Consider the following 14773-nt stretch of genomic DNA (forward strand, 5'->3'; position numbering starts at 1 on the left):
GAACATTAATTCTTCCTATGACTTTATTGTGCATGGTTAAAAAACGAAAAAAGTGGAAATCACTAGAAGGCAAGGGTGACCCAGGGTTTCTTTTCTTTTTATGTGTTAATTTAGCACTTCAAAATTCTGAATTTCTAGGAGGTTAATCTGTTGATTTTGTTGTAAATTAAAGAACATGGGCATCCTGTCAGATATTTCTTTTTTGTTAGTGCAAGGTAGGTGAGCAATGGGTAGAGGATGATGGTAACAAGTTTTTATATTTGTCATTGGTTCTGAGATGTTATCCATCTTAGAGAATAAAAATTTCAAAGCTAGTAACATTCTAAAGCTTTTCAGACACGTATTATAAAAGAGTGGTATGTGTTAGAGAAATATTAGTGGTTACACTCAACACTGTGTGTTAGAGAAATATTGGCAGTTACACTAATATTAGTGTAAACTCCATCCACTGACATTGTTTTCCCACTTTGAGAATGGCTAGCAGCTAGACTCATGATCCTGTGACCCCTAAAGGAGCTTACATTTTTTAAAAATGTGTCTTCAACCCAAAATAAAGAAATGTGTGTTCTCGTCTCCTGCTAATCTTAGATATGACTTTCAGAGACAAGGTATTTTAACAACTGAATTTTTAAGAAAGATAAATTGAAGTCAAAATTATAAAATCCCCCTTTTATTTTATTTTAGAAACAATATATAGTTTTAAAGTTATTGAACTGTCTTCTTTTTCTTTCAAGCTTCTGTATTTATACCATGAGTCATTGTTTATATAATTTAATTAACATTGGCTAGTGCTGGCAAACTAAAACACTGTCTTAAAGCATTTGCTTGAAAAGTCTCCATGTCCCTGAGCTGTCATATCTTAGCATGATGGATAATGGATAGAAATAATTACCCTGAACAAGGTTAGACAGCTTAAATGATTAGAGTTTCAAAGAATTAGCAGCCTTAGCTAAACATCTTATTTTTCAAGATGCATTATTAAAGAAAAATACCATAGAGGTTGTGATGAATCTGAAAACCGTCTTAAAACAGTTCCATTGTCCATGATGGGTAAGTTTACACTAAGTGCATTTGCAGATGCTCATTTAAATCAGCTTGCCAAACAATATATCATAAATCCTTCCACCAAAGTGGCTTGGGATAGCTTTGATTGTCCAATGTCAATGCAGAACACACAAAAGTGGAAATGTTGGGGCTTGTTTTGTACATGCCAGGGTCTTGATTTGTCTCTCACAGACAGCATTTTCTGTCTCTTCTGTAGGTCTAAATATGCAAGGGGTTTCTATTTGCTGTGTGTGTTACAAATAAGATTCAATATTATCCCACGTATTTCCCGACTCAGGCCCATTCTCTTGGCTTGTATAGAATGCTTCTGTGCTACCACTTGGAAAGATTTACCACCTTTATTTTATTAGAGCATTTTTATGGTTCAATAAAATTTTTTACTTTTATGTTCAATATTGTAAATGGTGAGGAGATGATGGAAAACACTGAGGGCAATCAAATATCTAAGGAAGTAAGCAAATCAATTTAATAAAAGCTGTATTCTTTTCAGAACTGTATCTCAGATGCAGAGTGAGCAGAGCTACCAAAGGACATTTATGCTGATGCTTCTTAATCTTTTCCTGGGAAAAGGGAAGAGACTCAATCTCCTGTCTATGGTCAAGAACAAGTCCTTTTATCTATTCTATGAACATTCAGTTTTGAACCCATCCCACTGGAAAACATTTTATAAATATTTAAGAGAAATTTCAGGAACAAAAACCAAGGCTGTGCTAGAGAAGTTGTTGCTGCTGAGTTAAGCCTGTGGGGCCTGTTTATAATGATGCAACTTACTACATCTGTAACTATAGGCAAGCTATCATCTTGTCAGAGCTCATGTTTCATTTGTAAGTGGGGAAGGTAATATTTATTCCACATGGATAATCTAAGGTTCTAATTGGATTACACTTAGCACAGTATTTAGCCCACCTCAGGCAAAACAACAAGAAGAGAAAGTTTGCTCACATTTTGTAATGAGAGAAGTGTAATTAACAAATATAAAACAGCATCTCATTGAGATATAGAGGAGGTAACGGCTGCCCCAAAAAGAATTCAAAGAGACAGATATAATTTAGGGACTACTACGTCCTTCTCCCACCTTCTAATGCCTAATGCACTTAAAAAAAACTGTTAGTGTCCTTATAATTCTCTCTGATGATCGATCTGTCTTTATCACCAAGATAATATTTGCCTAATACAATACTGTATTTCAAAATTACTTCCTGACAATTCATCTTCAACCAGTAACTTCTTCTTTCAGAATAATGATTCTCAAATTTGGCTACATGTAGTAACTAACTGGGGATCTTTCAAAAACAAAAATAAACCCAATGCCAGGATTCAAACCACAGAGCTTCTGATGTAATTGGTCTGGGTGTAGCCATTGGGATTTTTGAAAGCTCCCAGATGATTCTAATGTTCAACTCAAATTGAGAACACCGCCTTAGAAGCTGATGACAGGAAAGCAATCTGATGGCGAATGCCAGTGGTTTTCACACATGAAAGTACAACAGAATAGTCTTGTGAGTGTTTTTAGAAACACCAATACCAGAGCCTATCTCAGATCTAATAAATCCAAATTTCTCAGAGTGGCGCATAGAATATATTTTTGCACGTCTCTCAGATAATTTTTATACAGCCAGCACAGCACCAAGGTACAAGGAAATCTGATCACTCACTGTGACCAAAATATAAATTGTATCTGTTTCCGAACACTGGTGCTTCCTAATCTCTGTCCTTCCTCCCCAGCTGCTAGCTGCTTAACATAGTTTATATGCATTATCTTGCCATAGAAAGTAACAAAATACTGTTAAAAATTAACTAAGTTTTACAAAATACTTACCAAACCCCAAGAGTAGGGATGAGAAATTTGTGTGCATTATTGTATTGAATCCATGCACTAATGCTGTGAATTTGGGCCCATTTTACAGCACAAGAGACTGAGGTTTAGAGGAGTAAAGTAATTTTCCTGTAGTCATTCAAGTGAAAGAACTTGGATAGGAACCCAATCTGTCTAACTTTAGACTGTTGTTTTCAAAGTAGGACCCCTGGATCACCAGTATCAGTAACATGTGAAAAATTATTAGGAACATAAAATCTTGAACCCCATGCCAGACTTGCTGAATCAGAAATTCTGGGGTTAGGACCATCAGTCTAACCAGTCTAACTCAGTTTGTGTTTTAACAAACCATCAACATGATTCTGATGCATGTTAACATTTGAGAACCACCAATCTACATTATAACATCCACTCACTGAAACAATAATCTCCTTCTCCAAGGCACTGAAGAGGCTTTTAGTCTCAGTGTTATATGGAGACTGTGTGATTTTTCCTAAGAAATTAGGGCATGTACTGAGGTCCTAGATTCAGCTACAGAGAGAGCAGACGAGACTTGTTAGGAGACAGGTCAGTGGAACAGGGATTGATGCCAATGTTAAAAGGAAAAGCTTAAACAAATTAAATAGAATTTATTTGAACAAAAAGTGAATCATGAATTGGGCAGCACTCTGGACTAATAGAGGTTCAGAAAGTTCTGCCCAGCAGCGTGAATAGCAAGTGTTTATAGGCCAGACACAAAAGCAAAGTAGATAAATCAACAGATTTGCAGCAGGTAGGCATCTGCATTGTTTGGGCATGGCATAATGATCTGGCTGCCTGTGATTGCTTATCCAGCTACTTGCAATTGGCTGAAACTGGGTTTTTTGTTATACTCCTAAATTAGGTTTTAGTTAGTACTAAAACGCCTCAGGCCAAATTTAACGTGACACCACCTGCCAGCAAGAAAAGCAACAAGAAGAGAGAAACCACTTCCTCCTCTCCCTTGCCTTAGCCCCTCTCCTTAGGACTGTTTCTTTCCCCAGCTGACTCCAGAAATGCTGGAATTGGTGAATAGAAATGATAGTAATTATTTTCTTATTGTAAATGACTTACAATGTATGGCTCATTATAACACACAATTATAATCACACACAGGATTATAAAAACTTTTAATTATTTCATTTCAACCTTAAATCTTTCTCATTTATGTATAGTCTCCTCAGAATCTGAATGTCTCTCATTATTTCAGTTACAGCGAGCATTGCTTCTAGCTTTGTTTGTTTGTTTTCTCTCCCTCTCTGTTCTATTCTCAAACTAGTCCAGTTAGTAGAGAGACTAAATTCTACTATATTCTCCTATTTAAGAGCTGGCCTGGTCACTTTAAACGTTCATGTGTGAAAATGTGTGTAAGTATTATCACCACATATGTATTTTTTTCTCTGAGCTTAAAGTTACCACAGTGATGTCTCTTCATTTCAGCCTTGTACTTTAAAGTCCTCTACCCTGGTAAAGAATGATGGATTTTTCATGTATCCTGCAGAAAACTGCATTATTGCTACTGTGATAGCATAAAACTGAATGGACAGTGATGTGTCAAGAGAGAGATGTGGGAGAGGGCAGTGTGCACATGATAGTGGATATTGGAAAACTCCATTCTTGCCCCCCTCCCCAGTGTCCTTTTAATGATGAAGCCACTGAATAAGTCAAACATTCCAGGAGCATTTAAAATCTGTGTTGTTAGGGGAACAGCTGATTCATATGAAATGTAGGGCAAAAATGAAAACCACAGACTCAAGGACAAACAAATACAACCTGACAGTGAGTCAAATGTGGTTCTTTTCCTTCCTTCCCTCCTAATTAACCAAGTATTTATTGAATGTAGTCCAATGGAAAGAGGCTAAATTTGGAGTCACTCAGATCTAGGTATGATTCCCAGCTCTACCTCTTATGATCCAAATATCAGCTTGTCTGAATATTCATTTACATTCTCTGTGCTTCAGCTTCTTCTTTTGTAAAATGGGGAAATAATAGGTTATTGAGAAAATAAGGTGAATGAATATGCATGTAAAAATGTTAGCATAGTGCTTGATTCATGATTCAATACTATATATTATTTCTATCTCTGCCCCTTCTACATAATTGAACTGTGGTTCTCTTCAGAATAAAGATTATCTTATGCTCTTCTTTAGAGACTTCTAAGGGTGAGTGACCATCACAATCTTCTCCCTGAATATATTCTTTCATATACTGAGTACCCCTCTGGAAATAGAGACTCTGAAAATTAAAAGAGAATGGCCTTCCCAAGAGGATATGGTTATATAACAATGACTGGATCGGGAATTTCCTTCAAATATAGCCCCCATTGTCTACTAATTTGGAGCTGGCTAGAAAAATGAAGGGACTTTAAAACACAGAAAAGATCTTGTATTCACATACCAATTTCTCTGTGATGCACTCTGGTATCCTAATCCTCTTTTTTCTTCCCCTTCTGGTTCCCCCCTCCCTTTATCCCACAATGTCAAGCATGTGTTTCACATGAAGGAATGAAAGTAAGTAATGTGCCAGGGGAGAAAGCAATCAGATATGTACTTCAGTATATGTGTTCATCAGCCAGAAATTCAGAAGCTGATCCTGAAACCTAAAGATCTATGAGATTGAATGTTCTAAGGCTAAGATTTGAACTCAAATTGTGCACAATTAGGAATATCTTGTTGTGTTAGAAAAAGTATGAATTTTATTATCAAGCAGACAACACTTGCTTTACTTTATGGCCATGTGATCTCAAAATAAGTTGCTCAAAGTCCCTCTAGAGCTTTAGTTTGCGGTAACACTTATTTATAGATTGTTTTGAGGATTGAATAAAATGATGGAAATAAAGTGCTTGGTATGTGGAAGGTGATCAGCAATTGAGAACCATGGTTATTTCTACTTGAGGCTATTTTTTTCCCATCCTTTTATTTATTGCTAAACTCCACATTTAACCTGAAAAAGAGAATTTAACTCTATCCTGTAAGATACAACGAGTTGTCTTCAGTCAATTTCATCCAACATGGAGGTCAATGTAAAAACTTAATGCTTTCTCTTTGGCCCAGTTCCAACTCTCTGGCCCTATCTTTCTTTATCAGTAAAGTAAGAGAAATGTACCTAATGAATCTGATAGTGACACTTCTTGCTTTTATAGGGTTTGTAGCGCATGTCACCATTATAATAGATTGACTGCTTATTTGACTAATGTCTGTCTTTTACATCAGATTGCAAATCTCAATGAGAGACTATTTTGTTCATCCCAGCATTGCCTAGGATTAAATATAGTCCCTAGCACCTAGGAGATAACTTTTGTGGAATAAATCAGTGAATATGACATGGAGGTAGCACATAAATTAATTGTTCTTTCACTCAACTCCTTTAATCATTTATATAATAAATATTTTTAATGTTTAATATGTGCAAAATCATGTGCTTTGTGGTTAGCAAGGCAATTTTCTCAGAGATTATCTCATTCAGTCTTCATAAAACACTGTGGGGAGACTTTGCAATTGCCCATTTTCCAGACAAGGAAAGTAAAACTCAAAGACATTAAAAAATTTCTCCATAGTCACACAAATGTCAATGAAAATGTGAGCTAATAAAATATCTTTAAACTAGGCTGGGCGCGATGGCTCATGCTTGTAATCCCAGCACTTTGGGAGGCCGAGACAGGTGGATCATCTGAGGTCGGAAGTTCAAGACCAGGCTGACCAACATGGAGAAACCACATCTCTACTAAAAAAATACAAAATTAGCCAGACATAGTGGCACATGCCTGTAATCCCAGTACTAGGGAGGCTGAGGCAGGAGAATCGCTTGAACCTGGGAGGCGGAGGTTCCAGTGAGCCAAGATTGCACCATTGCACTCCAGCCTGGGCAACAAGAGCAAAAGTTCGTCTCAAAAAAAAAATAAAAATAAAAAAAATCTTTAAACTTAATGATATTTTTACATAGTTAAGTATTTTACATATGTTAACTTAATCCTTACAAAAAAGACCTTGAGGTGGTTACTGTTCTTATCATCAGCTTTCAGAAGAAGGAAAAGGGTATAGCTTTCCCAAGGACACACAAATTAAGTGGAAGTTAAGCAAAAATTTACCTTGGAACTCAGGCAATGAATAGTAGAGAGGTGATATGAACCCAGGTATTCTGACTCCAGAGTTTATTCTCTCAGTCCTTATGTTATGGTACTTCATAGAAATCTTTACACAACTCCCAAGGAAATATAAAATGCTGCCAAGTTTCTTTTGGTTGGGGCCATCTAAGTGACGAGGTGGCTAAAAACTGAAGCATAGTGGAAATGATCCACATATGTGGCTTATGAGATTGTTTGAGGTTTTTCTGTTTCTATGTCTAAGTTAACACAATGATGCACTGCGCTTGGTACATGCTCAATAATTTTTTGCTGACGTTATGAATGAAGTGTACAATGTCAAACCTAATATAAGTCATATCAATAAATTCAAAATTCAGCATAAATCAAAGCAATTGCTAATCATTCAACTGGACAAATGGTCTGTTTTCTTAGTATAATATAGGATATTCCAAAATAAGAGTTTTAACAAGAGTTGTCTTCAAATTTATCCTCAATACCTTCAGTTAAGTCTGGTTTGATACCAGTACAGTAAAGGTGTTAATCCTTTCATCTAAAAATCAACCAACATTCCTTGGAATTGGAACTTTTAAGAGGGGAATTCACTCTTTAATATTGTTATTGACACAGGGTGAGAGTTAATTCTTGAAACTTTGGGGGAAGGGGCAGGGTTTGGAGTAACGACCTTTAAATTTAAAAGTAGACTATACTTGAAAACAACTTCACCTTCTAGCTTAAGATGTTAATTTTAGTTTATGAAGTTTCAGCCGTCAGAATACCCTAAAACGTGGGTGTGTGATCTCACAACCTAAGATTTGTCAAATTGAGGACCTCCCTATCTCATTTAAAAATAAACGGACCACAAAATTATGCAACACCACTGTTTTCTTTCTAAGCAGTTGTAAAAGGTGATTGTGCCAAGGAAAATCTCAGAAGTAAGGGTGAAGGCAAAGAAAACAGGCTATAATGAACCTTAGCTTCTTACAGCTACCTTAGTTTTAGCTAAATATATTCAAATAACACTGGCCTAGCTGTCTGAAGTTCAAAAGGAATGAACTCTTCTCTTTGTTGAGGTAACTTTGAGATCAACTAGACAACCTCTGGGGTATAAGTCAACAAATCTTGAGTTGTTGTTGCTTTTTTAATTTTCCCAAAACTGTGTTTTAATTTCCTCCAACTAGACTGTAATTTCCCACTTTGCAACTGATTCATATATCATGTCTTCATTTATTCCACAAACATTTATAGAAATGCCTACTATGGATAAGACAATATGAAAACTTATTTACATTTACCACTTCAGTGCCTGCTGTGTAGCAGACACTCTGTAAAAATGGTTTGAATAATGCAATTTTTCATCTGACTTCTTACTCAGGTTTATCATACTTACAGTGTGTTAACTTTTGTTCATTCATTTAATAAATCTTTATTGATGGTTCTCGTGCTGCTATGCAAAGCACCGGCAGCACAATAAGTCAAAAATACATGGCCTTTGCCTTCCGTGGCTTGTGGTCAAAGGTTCTCACCAACACATGTGTAATTTTTATTGAAATGTGCTACAAAGGAGAAATTATCATTATTTGGGGTGGAGAAAAAATTTTAACTAGTCAGGAATTCCTAAGAAGTGATTTTTAACCTGAGATCTAAACAATGATGACAACCTGTGTAGGTATCTAAGATAGGTTTCCCTAAAGGTGGGCCCTGAAATACCAATTCCTGTGCTAGTGATTTATGATAGAGAGATGGGTAAGGGCTGGAGGAGAATAGAGAAGGGAAGGAAGCAAACAATAGCGCGATCTCAGGCAAAGTGGTACAGAGAGTAGCTTCAGCCAGATCCTTCAGGGAAATTCTAGATCGTATGCCTTGCTTAGAGTTGTCCTGACTTGCTGCAAGGTTGCTGGTCTTTCAAATTCTTTGACTTAGAATCTTTGGTTAGAGGCCTCCATGGGAGGCTGCCTTAAAAATCTTAGATACCTCCTGTCAGCAAAGTCCCTGCAGTAACCAGAGGACAGGCCTCCACAAAGGAGCTGACTGTGGTGGGTGGAGTGAAAGCCTACAGAAGGAGAAAGTGCAAAGAGATGATGAAAAGCTTCCCAAGTGATCAAGGAGACCCCTAGCATTGTGCTTTAGAGTAGATCAGAAGTAAGCATTCCAATAAATGCAAAACTCCTATAGCTGACCAGAGCCCTGCCAATAGGAGGTGCTGAAAGAAATGTAGAATGGTTAGAGGCAACCAGGACTACAAGGTAGATTGGTATGGGGTGGGCTGGAGAAGGAGGTGAAGACAGGTCGCAGGTTGAGTTAAGACCATGACTTTTATCCAAAGCAATGGGAGGCCACTGAACAGTTCTGAACAAGGGATCAACACATTTGGATTTGCATTTTAAAGCTTTTTCCAGACACAGTATAGAGAACAAACAGATGCTTGGATGGAGTTAGACGAACCCACTTAAAAAGTAATCTAGAAATGAAATGGTGGTAGAGCAGAGACAGGTAGTGGTAAAGAGAATTAGATAGAATGGATAAATTTTAGGAGATAATATCTCTGAGAATTGTTGATTTCTGGCTTATCTGACTAGATGGATGGTGGTTTCATCCACCTGAAATTAGGAACATAGGAATGCTAGATCTTCGGGGCTCAGAAATAAGAAAGATTCACATATTCATGCTTAGGTGGAGGCCCAACACCCAATGACTGTCTACTTTAATTCTGACAAGAGATTAGCTGCCACCTGGATAATAGTTCAGTAGCAATAAGAGGAACCAGCAGCCACAGGTCAATTTCCAAATGGAGGTTTGGCAGATCTAGACAGGTATTAAGTGGTCAGCTTGCTCCAGGGAGGTACCATCATATGGATGAGATGGGACTGACTGGGAAGACAGACCTGGTATAGATAAGATGCAGGGATTACAGAACAATTTGAGAGACAATATAATTAATATTCATGTGTGTGATTCAACTATAAATCAAACATATCTCAGAGAAGTTTTAGTGGAATGATATTCTCAAGATTCTAGCCTGTGGTTGGGGACCAAATTTGGTTCCCATTCTTCTACATTCTAAATACCGCTGGAATTAACATCAAAGGTATTGTGGTAATATATATCACTAGAGTCTCCTGGACAACATAAAGATAAGTATATTGATACATTTATATCAGGGTATTAGCTGAAGTCATTGGCAAGAACAAATAGGCGCTGAGTACTTGATGAGTGCCAGGCTCTGAAATAGACACCTTGAGGATTTCTGCAAACAGGGATGATGTCTATCTTGTTTATTGTGAAATCCTTAGCACAAAACATAGCAATATCACAAAGTATGTGTGAAATAAATAATTATTGGGTGAATGAAGAAATAAGACTTGGAGTTGTCACCTTCAGGAACTTATACTAACAAGAATTAACACTCATAATGCTATACTTTTGCTGCTTCTTTTAAAAGGTCTATCACATCTGTAATTATTTGTATACACGTATTTTTACTCCTGTATTGTAAAGTTTGTGGTTGCAAAGACCATATCTATTCTGTTGCTGACTGTGTTCCCATTGCCTAGCATAGGATCTCACACATAATAGGGGCTCAATATATATTTGTGGCATGACTGATGGGTAGATACGCCCCAGATTCCCAGCAAGGTAGAATGTGTTCAAAGTCGTAAGAGTTGCAAAAAGATTTGGAGAGTTTAGGGATCCAGAATTTACATCTTGTTTAAAGGAATCTACAAAATACAAGGAAAAGTCTGGCATTTGAGCTTGACCTTAAAGAATAGACAAAATTTTTAAAGTAGGATAGGAAAAATAGAAAGTGTTATTTTAGGCAAAAGAATAGAGTTATCAATGGTATCAGATGTGTTTTCGTAGGTTTTTGTGACTTTGTGCCTTTTGGAAAGTTAGTCCTATTTCAAGAAAAGTTTAATTGCAGGCACCCACAGCTGGTACCTTAAGTGCCAGATGCTGGTTTTGTTTCATAGTTAACGGTGGCGACACCGCTTAATTGTATATTTACAAGCAAACACATGTTGTTTCATGAAAACTACTTGATAATTACACAGCGACTACTGGAACCCCTGATAATTACACAGTTACACGTGTTACTACTACCAAGTTATCTCCTGATAGCTGAGTAATTAACTTGTCAACTCGGCAAATGGAGCTGGAGGGGGGAGCGTCTGAAACGTGTGTTCCTTTTCTTACAGATGTCTGTGGGTTCAGTCAGCACTTGTTGAACTTGGTATCACTCTCCTTTCAGTCACTGAGTACTTGACCTGGAGGATGAAACACTTTCTGTCTCCCTAAACTCCTTAGAGCTCTTTGGACTTCTTGTGACTTTTTAAAACATTTAACTTTGTTGAGAATTTTGGTAGTATCCATCCATCCATCCAACCATCCATCCATCCATCCATCCATCCATCCATCCATCCATCCATCCATCCAATCACAAATATTCATTGAGTCCCAACTATGTGTCAGGCCCCATGTAAGAATCACTGCTGCTGCTGCTTCAGAAATCAGTGTGGTATACCAGTAAGAGCACAAATCTGGTTTTGAAATCTGGAACTGCTACTTTTCAGGTCAGAGATTTTTTGCAAGTTTCCTAATCTATAAATGGACTTAAATGTGGCTAACAGTGCGGTTCTTAGGATGATAGTTAAGGAAAAACCTTGGCATAAAATTAATGCTTAATGAATCTTACCTAACCGCTGCTTGCTGCCATCCTCAGACCCAATTAGTCTTAAATGTTTCACCTTCTCACCAAAACAGATCCTGGAATAACCTCTACTTGGGATTGTTAACATTTCTAGATATGGTTTAAATTAAAATAACTGCCGGTTTTAATTATCAAAATTCAGATGTATTAACTAGATCAACTGGACACTTTTCAAAATATATTGCAATTAACAGATTTTGCTAAATGGCACCCAAACTACCTGAAATGGTAGGGATAAGTAAGATAGGTAAACCTTACACATTTACTATTTAATAAAACCAATTACCACTTTAAAAATTGGGTCATAATCATGCAAAGTGTATCTCCTTAGAAGGGAGAATTCCAGAGTCCCGAGAGCCCTGGCTGTTTGAGACTTCCTGTTGCTCCCTGTTCTAGCAGTTCCTGTTCCAGCTTTATTTGATAAGGAAGCAGCTCTCTGTCTAGAGAAGGGAGCCAGATACTGTGCAGAGACACAAACAGAATAAATGATAATATTAACACCTACTTCCGGGATGAAGTACCATATTATTGAAGCTGAGACAGATTAAATGACTTGTCCATGTTAATGTTAGTAGGAGGTGGCAGAGTTATAATTCAAACTCATCATTCAGACTCCCAACCCATGCTCTTTATACACCACCACCCTGCCTCAACCTAATTTACACAGTGCCATGAAAAACTTGCCATCTGATGCTTAATTATTTGTTTATACTTGTTAAGTGCCTACCGTATCATGATAAAATATTATGCCCTGGATAAATAAAAATGGTTGAAAGTAGAATTTGCTCAATGTGGGCTATGTAACAAGCACCAATTTTCTGTACTCATTGGATCATCTTAACGACAATGTAGGAAAGGTGCTATTGTCATTCTCACTGTATGTATACATGAAGAACCAAGGCACAGAAATCTGATATAACTTGCCTGAGGTCACACCTCCTTGCATGCACAAATGAGATTTGAACCTAAGCTGACTCTCTCCAAAGTCGACACAGTTAGCCACCAAGCTCACTCTGCTCTGTTTTGCTACAAGGCTCAGCTCAGGACTAGAACAAGAGCTCACAGTCTAACAGGAAAGAAAGACATGAAAACAAATACCATTCAATATGCTGGGTGTTATGATGTGTGGTTGTGATAGAGTCGGCATCCCACAAATCCCTGCTAGTTACTGAAGGTGCCTGAGAAAATATAAAAGACATCAACCACATGTGCCCTGGTTATTCCTTGCCAGGGTTTTTGTCTGAATCCCTGCCTACTCTGGGGAGCTGGAATAGACCCCATGTGAAATAAGTGGATCAGAAGTGTACTTCAGGCTGGGTGCAGTGGCTTGCGCCTATAATCCCAGCACTTTGGGAAGCCAAGGTGGGTGGATCACTTGAGGCCAGGAGTTCATGACCAGCCTGGCCAACATGGTAAAACCCCATTTCTACTAAAAATACACAAATTAACTGGGTGTGGTGGCACACACCTGTAATCACAGCTACTTGGGAGACTGAGGCACGAGAATTGCTTGAGCCCGGGAAGTGGAGGTTGTAGTGAGCTGAGATCTTGCCACTGCACTCCAACCTGGACAACAGAGCAAGATTCCATCTCAAAAAAAAAAAAAAATTAAATTAAATTAAAAAAAAAAAGAAGGCCATGCGTGGTGGCTCACGCCTGTAATCCCAGCACTTTGGGAGGCCAAGGCAGGCAGATTACAAGGTCAGGAGATTGAGAACATCTTGGCTAACACAGTGAAACCCCATCTCTACTAAAAATACAAAAAAAGAAAAAAAATTAGCCAGGCAAGGTGGTGGGCGCCTGTAGTCCCAGCTACTTGGGAGGCTGAGGCAGAAGAATGGTGTGAACCTGGGAGGCAGGGCTTGCAGTGAGCCGAGATCACACCACTGCACTCCAGCCTGGGTTGCAGAGTGAGATTCTGTCTCCAAAAAAAAAAGTGAACAGAGGAGAATGGTAGTATTGAGCTTGGAATTAGTCACAAGTAACTAGTAACCCCTTATTCATTCTCTCATCCTACCAATCTGGTCCAGTGTGACCCTCTCAGTCTTGATGATTCCCTAGTAAAAGGTATACCGAGGCTAAAATGTATACCCTAGCCACAGGAAAGGATAGAGTGCCCCACTGCAAATAGCATTTTGACCTTTTCATTCCTTTCCTAAAACATCCTCAGACATTACCAGAGTTCTCCTTTTAGTTAAGGAAAGAAGAACAACGATGTGCACCAACACAACGGAAGCCTAGGAAAGTGCAGTGGAAGCCCAGAGGCATAGCTACATGCATGGCTTTTCAGGAGAAAGAGCAGCTTCCAGAGTGGAGAATGTCAGAGTCAAGTTTTGAAGGATGGATAGGAATTGCCAAACACATGGGAAAGCAGAGAATTACTGACAGTGGGAATATACAGAGACATAGAATGGAGAATGGTAAAAGGTTCAGTGTGCACCTGGGTACCTGGACAGGGAGAGGCAAATGATGAGATATGGCCATAGAAGTGACTGGAATACATTATAAAGAATTTTGCTTATCAGTTGAGTAGTTCTAATTTTTCCTGGAATTTATGGGAGATCTTGAGACATGGAACTGACATGATTTATTTTAATGAGACCAGGGATAGGAAGACAAGTTAAGAGCCTATTCAAATGTTTCAGAGCATGTGAGGTTGTGAATAGGCCAGAGACTGAACATGGGGGCTATTTATAAATAATAACCTTCAGGGTTTAGTGTCAGATATGAGGAGAGAGGAGACAGGGAAAGAAGAGATGCCCCAAAAACTTCAGTAGGAGAGAAAGAGAACGTAACACATAGAAACACAAACAGTAAAACCTTATAAATCTATTCTTAGGAATTAAAATGACAAAGTTTCAAAAAATATGGGCACACTTAAGCTTCAGAGCCTTGTTCAATGGGTAGGTGGTGCTGAATGTGGGTGGCAGTGGGGAAGGAAGGGAGATTTCCTTTTTTTTTTTTTTTTTGAGACGGAGTCTCACTCTGCTGCCCAGACTGCCAACACTCTTAGCAGCAGTTTTCTCCTTGAACAGTCTTCCTCTATCTGCCATGACACCCAGGCATACAAAGGGAGTTTTTCTTT

The sequence above is a fragment of the Colobus angolensis genome, unplaced genomic scaffold, assembly GCF_000951035.1.
Source record: "Colobus angolensis palliatus isolate OR3802 unplaced genomic scaffold, Cang.pa_1.0 Scaffold102, whole genome shotgun sequence".
NCBI classification, from domain to species: domain Eukaryota; kingdom Metazoa; phylum Chordata; class Mammalia; order Primates; family Cercopithecidae; genus Colobus; species Colobus angolensis.